The sequence below is a fragment of the Leguminivora glycinivorella genome, chromosome 22 (assembly GCF_023078275.1).
Source record: "Leguminivora glycinivorella isolate SPB_JAAS2020 chromosome 22, LegGlyc_1.1, whole genome shotgun sequence".
NCBI lineage: Eukaryota > Metazoa > Arthropoda > Insecta > Lepidoptera > Tortricidae > Leguminivora > Leguminivora glycinivorella.
The window spans coordinates 493,597-509,160 of NC_062992.1; the positions used below are offsets into that span (position 1 = coordinate 493,597).

Consider the following 15,564-nt stretch of genomic DNA (forward strand, 5'->3'; position numbering starts at 1 on the left):
ACACTTCTTCGAATATTATTTCAAAGACAACGTTTCAAATAATTTCATTTCATCGACAGTTTATATCGTAGAACAATAGATACAATACAAGTAAAATCAAACTGTAGACTTTTATTTCGTAGATAAGTTATTCCGAGTATACCTTATATCGCGGTATTTCGTTTCGTGTTTTTTCATTTCATTTTGTTTTACATTAAATACAATTCATTACGCATAACATTATTTCAATTATGATTTTTTCTAAAATTTTACAATTTGTAAACTGTTTGATTGGTCACAGTTCTAACCTAACCTAATCCTACTTTAAATAAAAATCGTTATTGTGTGTGGGGTCGCTGTTCTATCTAACCTAACCTAAACCTACTCTGTAAACTGTTTGGTTTTTGTGTGGTCACAGTTCTAACTCTAACCTAACCCAAACCTACTCTGTAATACGTTTGCTTCTGTGTAAATCACAGGTCGAACCTAACCTAACCTAAACCTACTCTGTAAACTATTTGTTTTCTTGTGTGGTCACAGTTCTAACCTAACCTAAACCTAATTTAAAAGCCATTCGTTGTTGTGAAGGTCGCAGTTCTAACATAACCTAAACCTACTTGGTAAGCCGTTTGTTTCTGTGTGATCACACTTCTAACCTAAACCTACTCTAATATAGGATTTAAGCCAATGGTCATAGTTTAATTAAGGACGTATGTGATTGATGTGCCACGATGAAATCGACAATTTGAATTTTCTTAGAATAAAAACATCTATAAATGTGTAGTACGACAAATGAGACAGTTTTGTAATAATACGTCGAATAAATGAATTGCGATATTTTGTAGTTCTGCTATTTGAAGTACTTTGAAATGAATTAGCGATGAAGAAATATTACTTGAATAGTAGTTATAATAACTAAGAAAATTTCAAATAAATAGTAGTTGAAACAAAATTACTCGAAACAATTTTACTCGAACCAAACTTTCGATGATTTGTTGTCGATGAAATCATATTCGATGAAAAGTTTGTCGGCGAAACAAGGGTACACCCACAGAAACAAACTATCAATTAGAGAAAATTATCGATAACAATTAATCGATATAACTCCGCCTTCAAATTTTATTTATTTACAATACGGCTAAGTTATAAGGGGAGGGGATAATCATAAGGGGAGGTGTGATCAGTGTTCATTGAGAGTTCATACTTTTACCACTCATCGTGACGTTAGTACCAAGTAGCAAAAGTACGAAGAAATATGTAGAAATATGTCAATCCGAGGCAAGGATAACATGAGTTACGATTTCATGGCATGTTCCATTTATTCACGATGCAAGTTCGAGTGATAATCTATCTCTAAATACATACTTTCCCGCTATATGCATAGATCCTTTCATTTGCAGCTGTAGTTCAAATAAACACTCGATGAAGTCGTCACTCACGTTACTTTTTCGTGGATTCACCCACCTACGGTTAAATGTCAGACACACTTTACCTTATGGCACACTTAACCGTATTGATCTTACTTTAATGTGTCTATTTTCGAAATTTTACCTAGATTTATACCAACTTTAATTATACCAAAGCTTTTAAATTTTATGCAGTCGTTGTTCACACTTATCCGCAAGTATTTCGCGTATTTTCTTCGCGACCGGATTTCCCTCATTGAATACGACCTCAGGTTTTGTGCAGCCAAAAACTGCTGCTGATTTACTTAGTTAGTTTAAATTTAAAGGCGAGAAACAAAGCAAGAATTTCATTAAAGTTTAAAACGTTAACGCTGGCTAATTTTTAACCCCCGACGCAAAAACGACGGGGTGTTATAAGTTTGACGTGTCTGTCTGTCTGTCTGTCTGTGGCATTATATCATATTTTTTGTTTGAATGTTGAGTTAGTCGGGAGTGTTCCTAGCCATGTTTCATGAAAATCGGTCCATTATGTCGCGGTCGGGGGTTTTTTCAAAATTTTAATTTTGTGATTAATAGGTTATTATTTGCTGTGTTTACAGACCGAAGAGTTTACACTTTCAAGAAGAGTGTTTACTCTCATCTTAAATGCCGGCAACTTACTAGCCATCTCTTGTTATCACTTACCGTAGCTTTCTCCTTTCTCGTTTGCCTCCTGTTAAAATAATCCCAAATTAAAAATTGAAAATTCCCTTAACAATGTTTCGTATATAAAAAAAACCGGCCAAGTGCGAGTCGGACTCGCGCACCGAGGGTTCCGTACAAACATTAAAATTATAAAAAAAAAATATATTATGTGATGTAACTAAAAATTTATGGTTTTCGTAATTTTTCCTTTATCTATGCTATAAGACGTTGCTTCGTACCAAATTTCAAGATTCTGAGTTCACGGGAAGCACCCTGTAGGTTTTGATTCCCTTGCAAGTGTCGAAAATTTGCGGCATAAACGGCTGTATCTTTTGATTGCGTTGGCTTAGAAGTTTGATTTTTTCACAGCTTCAAGGGACAGTAGACCTGAGTAATTGATATAAATTTCAGCTTCATACCTCCACGCGTTCCTGAGAAAAAGGGTCTTGACAGACGGACGGACGGACAGACGGACAACAAAGTGATCCTATAAGGGTTCCGTTTTTTCCTTTTGAGGTACGGAACCCTAAAAATTAAAACATAGTGTAAAGATGAAGAGGCTCGCTGGCTCTATTATTTTATTACCTTTATTCTCAGCCATAAAAATATACATTTTATATCTTGTCACACTGAAACAATAATAAAAATTGATTGTCTGAAGTTAGGGTTGTGTCGCGTCAATTGAATAAATAATCTAAAAAGTTTTCTTTGAAACAATGTCACTCCGTCTCTAGAGATAACCGAAAACATCTCAAAATCCTCGATTTCGCAATAAATATCCACCTTATGTCATAGACAACAAAGTTAACTTTCCAAAAAGGCGGCTCAAAGAATCGTAAAGTCGCAATCTTAGATATTAGAGCGGACAAAGTGCTCAGAAATATCGGAACACAAGTGAAAGAGGCGTGTTCCGATGTTTATGAGCACTTTGCCCTCTCTGATGTTATTGGATGGCGACTGTAGGTGAAATTTGCTAAGTGGAAATGGTGTGGGGTTATGGCCAAGTTGGGTCTCTCGTGACTTCGTGTTGGCTTCGCTTACGTAACGAGTTGAATTCGGAAGGATATGATGGTTGATCGGAGGATTGGGTAATTCTTGATTTGTCCAGAAAATATATATGTATTGTACTAAAATAAATACTTGTATTGTAGGTATATAAATATTATACCTACTCCATTGATACTGGAACCTATTTAGTGCTTAATAGTGCTTGGATTATCCCATGAGAATACCTACATAAAATATGATTAATTTAAACAATAAGTGCGTTTTCACATTATCCGATCCGTTATCGGATGTCTGACCGATATCCCATACATTACAGGCGCCATCTTGAGTTTTTTCCATTGAAATCCTTCCGACATCCGACATCGAATCGGATAATGTGAAAACGGCCTAAGTACCTACACAATTTGTCCGATGAGTTTTGTTTTCAAAAACCGTCCTTTTTCAAAAGTCAGGAAAACAGACCTATTTCGGATGAGTGGCCCTTCTGAAAAGTTTGAAATTTGCATGCTTCAATTAAAAATTGACAAATTAAACATCGGAATTGGATTAATTGCGCGGGAGGCATTTAATTTTACTGTTATTTTGGTTTTTAGTTTTAATTTACCTAGTATTACTGATATGTTTATTTTAGTATCACACTACACTATTTTGTCACAATTTTAGTTTTCTTTCAACCACTTTTTGCCAAGAGTGGCACTGAAACTTGAGTAGTGCATGTGCTCTGCCTACCCCTTTATGGGATACAGGCGTGATTGTATGTATGTATGTATGTTATTTTAGCATGGTTCATACTAAATCATCATCATCCTCCTAGCGTTATCCTGGCTTTTGCCACAGCTCATGGGAGCCTGGGTTCCGGTTTTGACAACTAATCCCATTAAATAAAACTATGGGAACGGATTATATCGCGTATATTTCATGAGTAACCACTGAGTAACTATCGCGGTAACCGAAGACATGATTAATCCCTAGTTGGAGCTCGCTGCATTATATGAGAGAAAGTTATGTACTCCGTAATTGTCACGTAGATGTAAAAAAATTGCGAATTATTTACACTCACTTTACGAACTATACACGACATAAACGTGCGAGTGACAACCCTGTTTCAACTTGAGTGGCTGTCACCGCAAGTCTCAGAAGTACAACTGCGGAATCTGTGGCTGGAAATTCCTATCGTTTAGTGGGTCAGTGGCTGTATCGCCTCCTACCCTCTTTGGAACTTGTACACTTTTTTTTGCTGTATATTACTTAACACAGAACTTAATTTAGATAGAAGAAACAAATTCATATATTTGTATAGGGGCCGAGCGTGTCAAATTTTGTACTGAAGTTGATTCTTGCCTGTAATTTTAAATATGTCTCAGGCTCTTGATTGTTCATAATTTTTGTGTTGTTGCAATTGAATATCACGTAACGAGGCATTTTTTATGTTTTGGTTGACTTCAACTTACAAAAATTGACGCCCGAAAGCTGCAAGCTGCGAGTAAAGACGGACAACTCAGTGGATTTCACTGAGTTCATTTGACACGCTAAGTAGATACGCTTGCTTGATCTATGGTATATATGACATCTGTGTTACTTAACACAGCAATAGGGAGTGTACAAGCTTCTAAGGGGTTGGCAACGTAGGTTACGGTGACCGCTTTCCATCAGGCGGATCGTATGCCTGTTTGCCACCGACGTAGTATAAAAAATTCCAAGTCCGATCGGTCGGGAGTAGGTCGATCGAAAGCCTTCACAGATTGGGGAATCTCGCCGTCAATCGCCTGTGACTGTGGGGAGCCAGTCCAAATAATCCTTCACGTCAATTTTAACGCTAAGTGATCCTAGGCCCAGACTCCAGATATAATTATAATTCTATTTAAGTAGGTAGTTATAATGGTTTAGTTCAAAGCAGCCGAAAGCACTAAACTTGCACGCACATAGCTTTTACGTTTATAAGAATAAACCGTGGTAAAAACGAGCCTGTTTAGACTTCTATTATTTCTTATTAAACCTAAAAACCAGCATGTATAGCGGTCAATCTGTGTAAGAATATCCTATAATATTTATTTATTTATTTATTTATTTATTGGAGACTACTAGTTCTGTTGACCTGCCACTCTACCCGTAATAGTAGAAAACTTAGGTACGAAGTTTGTACTGCATCGGGTATAGCCAGCCAATTTAAGTTACCCTAACTTCACGTTAGGGTTACTAGTATAGTTTCATAAATGACTAAACGGTTTGAAAATAGTAGCTTGTCAGAAATTCAGATAAATAATAATAATAAAGCTATACCGAACACACATAACATCCAATCCACGATCAACGAAAAATTAGCAAAATACAGAGATTTAGCAATAGAACTCAGACGCCAGTGGCGAGCCAGCACCGTACATATAGTCCCCATAGTAATGTCCACCACGGGAGTTGTTCCTAAAACATTAAGCAACAGCCTAGAGACTCTACGCATTCCAACCCAAGTCATATACACTCTTCAAAAAGCCACAATACTCAACACATGCCGAATAACAAGGAAATTTATGACTTCGTCTATGATCACAGAAAATACCACTCAGTAACTATTTATTATGCTTGGCTATGGCCCGCATAATAAAATAAAACCCTTTAAAAAAGGAGAAAACGAAAGAAAATCATAATAATAATAATGCCCGTCGAACACACGGAGGGTGAGTGGATGACCGTTGTCGAACGCGAGTGCGAGAACATCGAACCTATGGGGGCTATCACCATCAGCCCCGACGACGTAAGTTGTGCTACCCGTACGGCCCAGAACTGGAAAAGTCCTGGACCGGACGGATTGCACAACTTCTGGCTAAAATGGTTTCGATGCTCGCACTCGCGTTTGGCAACGCAATTTCAACAAGCCCTCGATCTTGGTTCTCTCCCACCTTCCCTAACAACTGGTGTTACTTTCCTGCTCTATAAGTCCGGTAGTACCACGGAAGCAAAAAACTACAGACCCATTACGTGCTTGCCTACACTTTACAAGCTCCTTACATCCATTTTGAGAGCAAAAATTAACGCGCATATTGTCGCTAACAACATTCTGGCTCCCGCTCAAAATGGATGTAGGGTTGGGTCCCGTGGTACTAAAGAGCTCCTCCTCATAGACATGACCATCTGCCAACAAGTTCGGCGGAACAAGGGGGCCATCTCGGCCGCTTGGATTGACTATAAGAAGGCCTATGATTCGGTGCCTCATTCATGGCTGAGAAGGGTATTGGAGCTGTATAAACTTGATGCAGCTTTAATATCCTTCCTGGCTGCATGTATGAGGCAGTGGACCACAGTCCTTCGTCAACCAGGAGGCAGGGATGACCCCCTGGCCCGCAGGACTTCATAAGGATTGAGCGAGGAATATTCCAGGGTGACAGTTTGAGTCCATTATGGTTCTGCCTAGCTCTGAATCCCCTCAGCACGCTGCTGAAGGATTCTGGGCTAGGTTGCCGGCTTCGGAGAGAGGGTGAAGTCATCTCTCACCTTCTGTACATGGACGATCTCAAACTATTTGCACCGAACACCCAAGACCTGATGGTGCTATTGAAAACCACAGAAGTTTTCAGTACCGCCATCAGAATGGAGTTTGGTGTCGATAAGTGTGCGGTCATGCATGTACAGCGGGGGAGGTCGTAAATTCAGAAAATTTACAACTTTCTGAGACGATGTCGTTTAGATCTATCTCTGAATCAGAAACCTATAAGTACCTTGGTATGTCACAGTCGTTGGGTATTGAGGATGTTGGCATTAGACGGTCGGTGAAGGAGCGCTTTTTCAGTCGGCTCACAAAAGTCCTTAACAGTCTTTTGTCAGGAGGCAACAAAGTGCGCGCCTTTAACGCCTGGGTAATGCCTCTACTCACATACTCCTTTGGCATACTAAGGTGGACCCAGACTGAACTGGACGCCCTGGATCGGAGGGTCCGCTCACTGCTTACCACACACCGTATGTTACACCCGCGCTCGTCTGTTATGAGATTGTACATCCCACGGAAGTGCGGAGGTCGAGGCTTCCTAAACGCCAAAGATCTTCACAACCGTGAGGTGTACAATCTCAGGAATTACTTCCTTAACAACGAGTGTGGGATGCATCGTGATGTGGTGGCAGTGGACGGAAACCTCACGCCGCTCTCCTTGGCGAAACAGAACTGGCGCAAACCTGTGGTACTAAGTACTGCGGACCGCAAGGCGGTATGGGAGAGCAAGCAGCTACACGAGCGGTTCTACAAGGCCCTCACGGGACCCGATGTAGATCTGCTCGCATCGGTGAACTGGTTACGATTCGGGGACCTCTTCGGAGAAACCGAGGGTTTTGCCTGTGCAATTGCGGACGAAGTTATGATGACGAACAACTACCGGAAATATATCCTGAAGGACGGTACGGTCGACATTTGTCGGGCATGCCGCCGTCCCGGAGAGTCACTCAGGCATATCATTTCCGGTTGTTCTCATCTAGCTAACGGCGAGTACTTGCACAGACATAATCTCGTAGCCAGGATCATTCACCAGCAACTTGCTCTTCAATACGGCCTTGTGGACCGCGAAGTACCGTACTACAAGTACTTACCTGCGCCAGTTCTCGAAAATGGTCGTGCCACGCTCTATTGGGATCGATCTATTATCACTGACAGGACTATTGTAGCCAATAAGCCTGACATTGTGATAATAGATCGACTGCAACGCCGGGCAGTGCTCGTTGACATCACCATCCCCCATGATGAGAATCTCGTGAAAGCCGAGAAGGACAAGTCCAGTAAGTACCTAGACTTGGCTCACGAGATAACCGCCATGTGGGATGTTGAATCAACGATCATTGTTCCGATAGTCGTTTCAGCGAACGGTCTCATAGCGAAGAGTCTCGACCAACATCTTAAGAGACTCTCGCTAGGTGGCTGGATCAAGGGCCAGATGCAGAAGGCGGTGATCTTGGACACAGCGCGGATAGTTCGACGGTTCCTCTCTCTGCAGCCCTAACCACCGGCAGCTTGGGCCCTGCCCCGCTGCTGGCGGCACCCTAGGTTAGGTTTTTTATAATATGTTTATATGTTTTTATATTGTTTTGTAAGTGTTTTTTTTTATTTTACTTTTATACTCATATTGTAAAAAACCTAGCATAAGAAAAAAGATAAATAAAGGATGAATAATAATAATATCAATCAATCAATCAATCAATCAAAATATTTATTCGTAATAAACTTAAAACTACACAATATGCAAAAAAACAGTATTACTAAAACTACAAACGTACAAGGGATTAATAAGTTTATTGCGAAAAGGTCCCGTCTCAGCATAATGCTGACCCGGAGGTCAGCGCTGATCTTCCGACGAGACCATTTGTGAGACCACGAACGCAGCCGCACGACACAGCCCCATCGCAATTCGAACGCATCCTTATTGAAGCGATCAACGCCATCTTGTCTTATATCTATGGCAGGGTATCATTGCGTCATTTTTGACAATGGTGACATCTCACATAATATCAATGGAGCCATGCCGCACAGCAAAGTAATTTAATTACGCTGATATGGCATAGAAGTTATACTATAACTAAATAAACATTGGTGGTAAAATATCATAATAAAGTGGCTATAATAGCAAAGATAAATGTTGGTACAACACAACGTAACATGGAGACTTAAATAGTAATATCTTTTCCTATACAAAGGAGAAAGCTTAAGTGGAGTGATTATGTTAGGTTTTCGTGATTAAAAGTTATACAATGCACACTAAGGGAGAAATAAAGAAAGAAAACAAAAACACGTAGCTTGGAAGAGAATTACAGGATACTAAACATAACCTCAATGTGGCACATCAGAAATAAACTAATCACAACTACAACAGCACGAACATTTAGGTACATTAAAATTGATAGCGAGGAAAGGACAGAAAAACAGGTATGCACTATTTAAGTAGGTATGCAGTAATATATACAAATAATATAATATCAGATATAACTGGTGTCATGCCGTAATGCTTCCTGTGACTGCTGGTGTTTAAGTATGAGTTCTTTTAGTTTAGTTTTAAAACTTGTTACACTTTGTAGGTTCCTGAGGGGAGGAGGGATTATGTTCCAGCACTTGGTCGCATTGTACTTGAAGCAGCCACGAAAAGCAGCTGTTGCATGCCGAGGAGTTATCAGCTGTACGCTACAAGTGCGTACTCCAAGAGACCTGCGAGTGGCCATCCATGACAGCTTTTCGAAGAGATATACAGGGGATTTATGTTTAACTATGCCAAAAAGGAGACTGGCTAGATGCAGTTTGCGACGGTGCAACATTTTGAGAATGTTATGCTTATTCAAAAATGGCGTGACATGAGCTCTGGGTGGAATATTGAAACAGAAGCGTGCGCAAGCATTCTGTACCCTTTGAATAAGCCGTTTTGTTTTTGATAGAAGCCGAGGGCCGTACACCAAGTCCATGTAGTTTAATTTAGACAGAACTAGTGTTTCAATCAATTGAATGCGTAAGGTTTCGTTGATAAAAGGCCTTATATTGTATAGTAGTTTAAGTCTAAAGAAACAGGTCCTAACAGATTCCGCAACATGCTTCTCAAATCGTAGTTCGCTGTCCATAATTAAGCCTAGGTTACGAGCCTCATAAACTCTTTCTATCCGTTCACCTGATAGCATGATGTCTCTGGTGGGTCTGATCTTGTTTAACTGAGTTTTGGTGCCAAACATTAGGTATTTAGTTTTAGACGGATTGAGCATGAGACTATTGTCTAATGCCCAAGATGCTATATTTGCCAGGTCCATATTGAGTTTGCTTATGGCACTATCTATTTCTGAGGGTCTGCATGAGATATATATCTGTATATCATCAGCATAAATATGATAATTACAGTATGTAATGCGAAGAGGATCGGGCCGAGTATCGATCCTTGTGGCACACCTCTGGAAAGAGCAATCTTACCCGAAACTTTAGTTGACCCATCACTTTCGAACAGTTTAACATACTGGTGCCGTTCCGTGAGGTAACTATGAAACCAACGCAGAGCACCACTATCTAATCCATAATAACTTAGCTTCGAAAGCAACAAGTCTATATGGATACAGTCAAATGCCCTGGAGAAGTCTAGCAGCACAAGCAGAGTGCACATGCCTCGATCCTGTGAGCAAAGTATGTTGTCGGTTACATCCAGGAGGGCTGTCACTGTACTGTGACCTTTCCTGAAACCCGACTGTACATCGGGCAAGATATTGTTCCTCTCTATGTAGTCATTCAATTGAGTGCATACAATTTTCTCTAGTATCTTTGACATACAGGGTAATAGGCTAATGGGTCTCAGATCTTTTAACTCGGATGGGTTAGAGATTTTTGGCAGCGGACGCACAATAGCCGTTTTCCAAATCTCAGGGAAGGTAGAGGTTAGAATTGATGTGTTTAGAACATTTGTTATTAAATCTAAAGTATACGGGAATGTCATTAAAAGCATTTTTAAATTAATTAAGTCGTGCCCCTCTGCATTAGATTTCAGTTTCGAGATAATTTTTAGCAATATATCAGGACTAACTGGCTGAATATGAAACTTAGACTGATTAATAATAAATATTATAGGACATTCTTACACAGATTGACTGAGGCTCACGGTAAGCTCAAGAAATTATATACTTTTACATAATTACCTTGTTAAATTCAATATTGTAATATTATAATCGATTCAATACCTAGCATAATTTAGATTTAAGACTTGCTGTACCCTGTCAGGGTCCATGTGAAACCAATATAAATATGTAACACCTAGATGTAACCATGGATGCAATAAAGAAATTATGAAATTATGAAAGCTTGTGTTGTGGGTACTCAGACAACGATATATATAATACACAAATACTTATATACATAGAAAACATCCATGACTGAGGAACAAAATATCTGTGCTCATCATACAAATAAATGCCCTTACCGGGATTCGAACCCGGGACCGCGGCGCAGCAGGCAGGGTCACTACCGACTGCGCCAGACCGGTCGTCAAATGATGATGAGATGATGTCAGATGATGAGTTACCTTCGAACGTGAGAAGAAGGGGTGGTGAAATAAGGAGGCACACTGACATTTTTTCCCGCCAGGTGGCGCCTGTGCAAGTGTCTAGGCACGTTACTGTCATTCATATGTGAGAGAGAGAAAACATATCATCTTCTCGCTCTCACGTATGAAATTATGTATTTGTGCAATGCAAGTGCAATAAACTAATAGGGTGGCGCCATCTGTCATATCCTTTGAGTGTCCTCCTCATTGTTACCCTGTAACCAGACGACGACAATTTTGATGACAAAGTATTAAACATTTTAAATACCTTAGGTGAATACAAATAATATAAAATAATATAGTATAACAATAATTTTGAAGACACCTTACACAGATCAACAGCCTCAAACTAAGCAAAACTTGGGTGCTAAGCGACGATATACATACTTAAATAGATAAATACATACTTACATACAGAGAAAACATCCATGACTCAGGAACACATAATTATCTGTGCTCATCACACAAATAAATGCCCTTACCGGGATTCGAACCCAGGACCGCGGGTCAGCAGGCAGGGTCAGTACCGACTGAGCCAGACCAGTCGTCGTAATTACGTAAATTGTAAACATAATATCGATTTGACATTACTGATAGCCCCAATTGCGCTTTTATTGCTCCATTTTAGCGAAAATTGGGCGAATTAAACCGAATTTGATGACTCGATCACAGACTACACAATACCTACACAGACTCCGCATTATGAAGCACTAGCTTTTACCCGCGGCTTCGCCCGCGTAATAAAAGTATTCTTATTGAAACGTTTACAAAAAATAAGATTTTCATTTGGATCCGTAGGTTTCTTTGTAGGTACATCTGTCCGCGATTATTTCGATTAAGGTAAAGCGGGGCAATTCTCGACTGGGGGGCCATTGTAACTGATCTATTTGCTGTACGGTCAGCCAAGAACCTTACACTGCTTTTTGGCTGAGTGTACCTTACACAAATTACTATTGTTTTAAAAGAAATTCTTGTAATGATTGTAGAATTGTTACACAGCGTAGGTAGTAGGTACGAATATGTATGTATTTTACCTATATAAATAATATACTGGGGAAACTTCATACAACCCACATAGCCAGTATCTCGACGCTATGGTCGGTAGGGTAAAAAGTACTTCCTTACATTATCGCTTACAATTTTTTCCATTTTGCTTATACTTATTGCAAACGTAAACATATGAAAGGCAAGCAAACAACGATCTTCTTACAGCATATTGAATGTAATAGTTATTACGGATGCAGGATACTCGCCGATGCCTACTTACTAATCCCTTCCCACTGAGCCACCTGCATTTTACACTGCCTAGATATCGATTGCCGACCGATTATTCCGACCCCAATCCCTATTCTTATCCCCGGCCCTATCTCTATCCTTGTCCCCGACCCCGTCCCCGTCCCGTCCCTGTCCCCGTCCCTCCCCTATCCCTATCCCTATCCCTATCCCTATCCCTATCCCTTACCTATCCCTATCCCTAACCCTATCCCGTTCCTGTCACTGTCCCTGTCCCTGACCCTGTCACTGTCCCTGTCCCTGACCCTGTCCCTGTCCCTGTCCCTGTCCTTGCCCCTGTCAAATTATCACGCTAGGAGGTGAACTTTGAAAAATCCTTTCTTAGTGCTCCTCTAAGGAACTTCCGTGTCAATTTGAAATCTCTTGAACCAGAAGTAAAGATAAAAACGAAACCTATACTTATGGCTATTTTGGATATTTTAACCCCGTTGCTCAACAACAGGGGAGAAAATTTCTTTTCCACCTCATTAGATTTTAAAATCGTTGTATTTATCGTGATCAGCGACCCGATAAACCATAAAAACGATACCCATATTGTGTTTTTGACTTAACCCCCTTTGCACCCCTTTAGGGGTCAAATTTTCAAAAACCCTGAAACATGTATTTAGTCATATGTCTTTAGGAATCCTCCTGTGAAGTTTCGAATAAAATAGTCAAACTAATCTTGTTTCCCCATACAAACTTTGAACCCCCATTTCACCCTTTTAAGAGGAGAATTTTGAAAAATCCTTTCTTAGTGCTCCTCTACGCCATATAAGGAACATATGTGCCAAATTTGAAATTTCTACGACCAGCGGTTTCGGCTGTGTGTTGATATAACAGTTAGTCAGTCAGTCAGTTTCTTCTTTTATATATTTTTTGATATTTAAACCCCATTGCACTATAACGGGGAGAAGATATTTCTCTTCCGCCTCGATAGATTTTAAAAGCGTTGTATTTATCGTGATCAGCGACCCGATTAATCATAAAAACGATACCCATATTGTTTTTTTACTCTATCACCCCCTTTTCACCCTTTTAGGGGTTAGATTTTCAAAAAACCTGAAACACGTCTTTAGTTATGTGTTTTTAGGATCCCTCCTGTGAAGTTTCGAATAAAACAGTGAAACTAACATTGTTTCCCCATACAAACTTTGAACCCCCATTTGACCCCCTTAGGAGGCGAATTTTGAAAAATCCTTTCTTAGTGCTCCTCTACACTATATAAAAAACCTACGTGCCAAATTTGACATCTCTAGGACCAGCGGTTTCGGCTGTGCGTTAATATGTCAGTCAGTCAGTCAATATCTTCTTTTATATATTTTTTGATATTTAAACCCCATTGCACCACAACAGGGGAGAAGGTATTTCACTCCCGCCTCGTTAGATTTTAAAAACGTTGTATTTATCGTGATCAGCGACCCGATAAACCATAAAAACGATACCCATATTGATTTTTTTACTTTATCACCCCCGTTTCACCCTTTTAGGGGTGAAATTTTCAAAAAACCTGAAACACGTATTCAGTCATATGTCTTAAGGAATCTTCCTGTGAAGTTTCGAATAAAATAGTCAAACTAATCTTGTTTCCCCATACAAACTTTGAACCCCCATTTGACCCCCTTAGGAGGTGAATTTTGGAAAATCCTTTCTTAGTGCTCCTCTACATTATATAAGGAACCTACGTGCCAAATTTGAAATCTCTAGGACCAGCGGTTTCGTCTGTGCGTTGATATGTCAGTCAGTCAGTCAGTCAGCTTCTTCTTTTATATATTTAGATTTAAAAAGAGCGTGTGGTCACCCTCTAAACTCCAAAGTACTCATCTAAAAAAAAAATAACTTCAGGCCCCGTAGCCGAAGGCATTTCTACGAAGCGAAACGAAAACGAAACGCCGGAAAGGTTAGTCTGGCTCGGCGCGCCAATACGCAAGAGCGATAGAGATAGATATCTACGAGTGTTTTGTTCCGTGATCGTTTCTGCATTCGGCTGAGTGAGTACAGTCGACCACAAAGAGATGTACCTATCCACTTTTTCACTTATTGCATTGTATTAATAAGGTGAAAAAGTGGATACATCTTTGTACGGTTTTACTGGTAAAATATCATATCAGCAGCGCGATTTAGTATCATCAATATCATCATACACCTACAAAGTATTGTGTCTGTTTGTCCGTCTTTCACGGCAAAACGGATCAACGAATTGACGTGATTTTTTAAGAGGAGATAGTTGAAGGGATGGAGAGGGTTGTCTATTGTTTGCCCGACAGTCATTTAACATAATATTCATTTGCCCGAATCTAACTTGCCTGAATTTCATTTGCCCGAATGATTTGTTTACCATAAAAATCATATGACATACTCGTTGTTTATCCGAATATTACCTTCCATAATCATACAATGCCATACTATTTGTTAGCCATATTATTAAGTGCAATAATATGGTTTCATAGAATATTCAAACGCCATAAGCAATTATTGCCATATTAATTGTTGCCCATATTATTACCTAACCTAACCTACTTTCTGATAGCAGTTTCATTTTCCAGGGGTCACAGTTCTAACCTAACCTAACCTACTTTCTGATAGCAGTTTCATTTTCCAGGGGGTCACAGTTCTAACCTAACCTAACCTACTTTCTGATAGCAGTTTCATTCTCTAGTCCTTCTAGTACCTATTATAGTAGTTTTCGATTCTGCCAAAACACATTATGGAAATTGACTTTTCTGGACGCTAATTTATATGACAAATGATGGTATGGAATGTGGTAATTACGGATTTCGATGATTCTGACAAATGACATTATGGAAACTGACTTTATGGGAAACAAAGTTTCTGGGACTAGATTAATATAGTAAACAATGATTATGGCATAAGATGTTATGAGAAACAATATTATGATTGTTGAATAGGATGGCAAATAAAATTATGGCAAATGAAATTCTGGCAAATGGGGGTATCCCGATGGAGAGTGACATGGGCTACTTTTAGTCTCTTTCTGACGCGAGCAAAGCCGGGGGCAAAAGCTAGTATTTTTATAAATATTCCAAAGTTACACGAGTACTGGTAAACATATATTGATCAAGCGATTGCGTTCCCATACTAAATTACTACGGGAGATCATTATTTGATGACTTTGAGTTGGCTTGAATGCTCCGTCTATTTGAGGTGGTCTATGCTGTCAA

At 39.6% G+C, this 15,564-nt stretch overlaps 1 protein-coding gene across 1 annotated transcript in view; it reads left to right on the forward strand.

The window, feature by feature from the left end:
• Positions 1–15,564, forward strand: part of LOC125238054 (solute carrier family 2, facilitated glucose transporter member 8-like) — a 119,163-nt gene that overhangs the window by 90,582 nt on the left and 13,017 nt on the right. The window lies entirely within an intron of this gene.